The 5,618-nt window shown below is 35.5% G+C and overlaps 1 non-coding gene across 1 annotated transcript; it reads left to right on the forward strand.

Moving 5' to 3' along the window:
• The first annotated feature begins 1,788 nt into the window (after positions 1 to 1,788).
• On the forward strand, positions 1,789 to 1,895 carry LOC113759023. Its single transcript, XR_003466948.1, has one exon. It is a non-coding gene; the product is annotated as a small nucleolar RNA R71 (small nucleolar RNA).
• Positions 1,896 to 5,618: the final 3,723 nt, after the last annotated feature.

Consider the following 5,618-nt stretch of genomic DNA (forward strand, 5'->3'; position numbering starts at 1 on the left):
GACTTGTCATAGAGAGGCTCAACTTCACCTTGGAGTGGATTTTGCTTGTCTTTTCTGAATTGGCTCAACTTTTCACCATTTTCTTCATGGAATGGAGAATTTATTAAGCCAACTTCCATCCTTATCTTCTCCTCCTTTGTTCCTACACCATGAAAGTTAGTACCAAGGACATTTATAAATTTAACTTCTTCGGTCCTTTCTTGGTTAACCTTTTCATCATATGGCATATTAGAAACAAGAGCAGTAGGCTCTATATTCCCTTCTTTATTATCCAAATTGAATTCCAATTCCTCACCATTAACCCGTAATATAAGCTTACCTTTTTCTACATCAATTATAGTTCGTGCAGTGGCTAAAAACGGTCGTCCTAGAATAATTGGCATTCTCACATCTTCTTCAATATCTAAGACAACAAAATCCACAGGTATTATAGATTGTCTTACCTTTATGAGCACATTTTCCAAAATACCCATGGGACGTGTGATTGACCGATCCGCCAATTGCAATGTAATATTGGTAGCTTTTAGTTCTTGAAGTCCCAATCTCCGGGCAACCGATAACGGCATAAGTGACACACTTGCACCTAAATCACATAAAGCATTAGAAAAATGCAATTGACCAATAGTGCAAGGAATAGAAAAACTTCCCGGATCTTTCAATTTAGGAGGGAGTTTATTCTTAATCAATGCACTACACTCTTCCGTTAATGCTATCATCTCATTATCTACAATTTTCCTCTTCTTTGACATGATGTCTTTCAAGAAACATGCATAAGAGGGAATCTGTGTTATAGCATCAATGAAAGGAATGTTAATGTGCAATTGTTTAAACATTTTGAAGAACTTTTCAAACTCCCGATCCTGTCCATCTTTCTTCAACCTGTGAGGAAAAGGTATCACATTAGAATTTAATTTGGGATGAAGTGCATCAATATCAATGATAACATGATCATTTTGACTTTCTTGCTCCCCTTCAATTGCTTGCTTCTTGTCTTTTTCACCACCTGAATTTTCAAAATCGAATCCCTCAACCGTTTTACCGCTTCTAAGAATGATTGCATTGACATGCTCTCTCGGATTCACTTCGGTTTTACTTGGTAATTCACCAGGGTTTCTATTGTTGATCACATTGGCAATTTGACCAATTTGAACCTCCAAGTTTCTGTACATCCCAGCTAATTGGTCCAACCGCCCCTCAACTCGCTCGAATCTATCCAAAGTCACCTTAGCAAGTTTTTCCACCGCGATCTCCCAACTTGGTTTAGTTTCAGCCTGTGGTTGCCTTGGTTGAAATCCCGGCGGATTGGTTGGCCTTTGTTGATTGCCTTGATCTTTCCATCCAAAGTTTGGATGATTTCTCCACCCCGGATTGTAAGTATTCGAATAGGGATTATTTGGAGCATTTCGGTTGTAATTATTGACAAATTGTACCTGCTCAGAATCAACACACTCATTAATATCATGTTCACCTCCACAGAAAGAGCAACAAGCTACGTGTGCATTAGATGAACTTGGACCAACTCCACCTTGTCTACTTAGCAATTTCATCACATTATTCATTTGAGCACTAAGCATATTGAGAGTGTCCATTTCTATCATACCTGCGTGACGTCTCGTATTACCTCTTTCATTGGCCCATTGGTAGTTATTTGCGGCCATTTCTTCTATCAAATTCTGAGCTTCTTAGGGTGATTTACCCATTAAAACTCCACCTGCGGCTGCATCAATAATAGTTTTAGTGGAGAAAGATAAACCATTATAAAAGGTTTGTATAATCAGCCATTCGGGTAGTCCATGGTGTGGACATTTCCGTAACAAATCTCTAAACCTTTCCCATGCTTCATATAATGATTCTCCTTCCATTTGACTAAAACCAGTGATATCCATTCTTAGCTTAGCAGTCTTACCAGGTGGAAAATACTTATTCAAAAATGCCCTTGATAAATCATCCCATGTGGTAAAAGTGTTAGGAGCATGAGAGTGTAACCACATTTTTGCCTTATCTCTTAATGAAAATGGGAACAACCGTAACCTTATAGCATCATCACTAACTCCATTCATTTTAATTGTATCACATATTTCTAAGAATGTAGCTAAGTGTGAGTTAGGATCTTCTACAACATTACCTCCAAATTGAGATTGTTGAACCATTTGGATAAGTGATGGCTTAATCTCAAAGTTGTTAGCATTTACCGTAGGCCTTACTATGCTTGTTTGAGATCCTTGTGTTCCCGGTAGAGCAAAATCTCGTAGAACTCGCCTATTTGCTTCATTTTCAGCCATTTCTTCTTCAAATGGTAGTTCTATCAAAATTTCCTCTATCGGTTGCCAAATCTCTTGCTCCTCTGCTGTTGTGTGTGCCTCCTTTGTCTACGTAGTGTCCTCTCAATTTCTGGATCGAAAGGTGCGACTTCTCGAGACTCCCGGTGCATACACTACAAACAGAAATAAGGGATATTATGCAACTTCAATGGTAAAAAAAAACTGATTACAATATAAGATTAAATATAATCTAAAAAATAAAGCTGTCTAAATTAATAAAGATGATTAGGCTCTAATATTGCCGCTCCCCGGCAACGGCGCCAAAAACTTGACGGGTTTTTACTTTAAGTGCAAGTTTAATTCCGAATTTACACCCGTTGGACTGCAAGTATACAGGTCGCAATTGTAGTACGAGATGTGTATCGGGTCGATCCCACGAGGAGCAATTTAAAACAATTATTAGATACTAATTTACTCTATTATTTAGACTCACAATAAAATTAAGCAGAAAATTTAGAATTAAATTCAACTACAAGAGTTCTTAACTAGAAAATTGCAATATCTCAAGGGGAGTAGAATTCACTAAATATTAAGATCTAGGGATGTAGATTCCACTTATGACACAAAAGATCTAAAATGAATTAATTCAACACTTTTTACTGCTCTTGTTTAACCAAGGATTCATTTCCAGAAATACCAAAATCACATTCTCATGATAATAATGGGTTAAAACAGATTAGTTTTTCCTAATCTCTTGGTAAATACTAAATCTGTTCTTATTCACACATGAAATGCAGATTTCATCCACTTGAATGTATTTCTATTCTCATGAATATACAACTCAAGTTCTACTTGTGTCATTCCATTATTTTTACCATTTCTTAATGAATAAAAACAACTATAAACCTGTTATTGGTGATCAAACAACAACAAGTAATCAAGCATACACAAGTAGACAAGTTAATACAACATATAACAAGAATGAATAACAATCAATTCATATCATTTGGCCATAAGCTTCATCTACTCCCTAGATAAAGAAAATTAGCTACTCATGAATGATAAAACACTCATAACTTCATTAATGTAAATCATCATCAATTACAAATACAAGAGGAGTAAAGAAAGCCTTAGCCAAGATATGGTGAAGCCTTCAAAAATCTTCTTTGTTCTTCAACTTAGATGATTACACAATGAGATCCCAATTTTTCTTGCAATTCATAGGTAGAGAGAATATGTTTTTCTGTAAGAAGCTAAGCTACGAATGGATGTCCAGACCTCTCCCTATATCTCTGCATAAAAAACACTCAAAGGCTTATTTTTCCAAGTCAAATTCCAACTTTTGATTCCCCAAATCTAACTTTGTTATAATTGTCAATAACCAATATTTTTGACTTGAAAATAAGCCACCTTTCTTGCCCTTTTGACTTCTGAAGCATGTGCACCGAATTCCCTTGCATCTTATAGCTGGAAAGTGGTATGAACACAAGAGAAAATGGCTGAGCAATTTGCAGAATTTCGGCTACAAAACGCGCTTACACAAAACGCGGCTACAACTCGCGTTTTTTTCACTCGCGTTTTCACTTTGACCTTATTTCAACTGCGATTTTCTCCATGATGCAGGCCGAACTGGTTTTTGTGCAAAACACCAAAGTTGTAGCCCTTTGAGTTAGCTTTCCAATGCTCTAAAAATCATCCAAATCGGAGTTTTGTAGCCTCATTTGCCATCCTTTGGTGATTGAGTCATCATTCCTGCATAAAAATGAAGGTTTTACCATTAAAATCACTAAAAATGCAATATTATCCACTTTTACCAAAAATATATAATTTTACCAAAAACCTCTTTATTTTAATTATAAAACTAAATAATCAACTCAAAATTAACTAATAAAATGAACTTAAAAATACGTAAAATAAACTCTTATCAGTTCCAAATATCATGCAAAAATCAAGTAGCAAGTTGACTACCGTATAAAACATGAAATATCAAAGTAGCAAGCATAAGAGTTCATAAAAATGAGCAATAACACTTCGAATAGCAAATCATTAGATATCCAATATTTTCAAGTGAAAGGATACAGTAGCTCTTGCGAATTAACTCGGCCATAGCTTCACCAAGTAATAGTTGACCCTCCGTCAACTTTCAAGTAGAGTAACCAGTCCACTAGTGCACCACTTAACTCCAATCTCCATCCACTACTAGGCCCGAACTCTAATATAAACAGTGGTGGCAATAATCGAGCATACCAATTAGTCGAGAAGATAACGCTCCACTCAACAAAGCAGTAGACCCAGGGTTCGTTATCTTATCGACCAACCTCTTGCCGGCTCAACTCGATTAACTAGCCACAGGGTTTTTGGAATTCCAGATAGTATCCAAGTCATACATATATATCATATATATATATATATATATATATATCAAGCCAATTGTAACCGGTGTAACCAGTGTAACCAGTGCACAGAAATAAGTCACATTAGGGCAAGTGCGATAAAGTACACCATTGCCCTATCAAACAAGTTAAGTACCGTCCAAGCATATTAACAAAGTAATTAATTCAAATAATAAGTTCAAACATGCACTTGGAAACACTCACCAAGGATTTACTGCTTTCCAAAACCAAGGTTAGGTTCAACCCCTTGGCTAGAATCCAAATCTACGATAAAATATCGTTTACATCTTCAAATCAATTAGGGTTTCAAAATATAGAAGTTTTGCTTAAAAAAAATCAAGTAAATAGAACTCGTTTAAGTAGTACTCATTTTACTTATTAAACCCTAAAAAATTCATGCTCGCTCTTTTGGTTTCGATAAAGAAACGATTAAAACTTTTAAATTCGCAACTTGGTGTAAGAAATTAGGAAATCGTGTTTAAAGTGGTCGCTACTTTTGCCTTATAAAGTATATGAGTTTTGGCAAAAATTCAGCTTATATACTCATACTAAGGGAAACTTGAATACCCTAAACAACCTAAGTTCAATTCAACCAAGAATTACTGCTCAAGTTTCGATTTTACCCGCTTGAATTTCAAGTAATAAAATTGACAGCACTTCCTTTGTGTTTACCAAATTTTCTAGCCATTTTCAAGGCCACATTTTCTTCTCAAATTAGTCCAAGTCAACACCACAAGTAATAAGTAAAAGTAGCTCTTAATCTAGGCCATAAAACCATCCAAATATAGAAAATTTATAGCTCAAATACCAACCACAATAAAGCTGAATTTTGGAAACCCTAAGCCGAAAATTTCAACCACAAGCTGAAATTTTCCTTAAACAAGCCAAACTAACATATAAAAGCTAGATAATTCACATGGTGTCGCGCCCCATTTTTAAATGAAAAATAAAGTGTTTATAAAAA

Source organism: Coffea eugenioides, unplaced genomic scaffold (genome assembly GCF_003713205.1).
Source record: "Coffea eugenioides isolate CCC68of unplaced genomic scaffold, Ceug_1.0 ScVebR1_865;HRSCAF=1615, whole genome shotgun sequence".
Taxonomy (NCBI): Eukaryota; Viridiplantae; Streptophyta; class Magnoliopsida; order Gentianales; family Rubiaceae; genus Coffea; species Coffea eugenioides.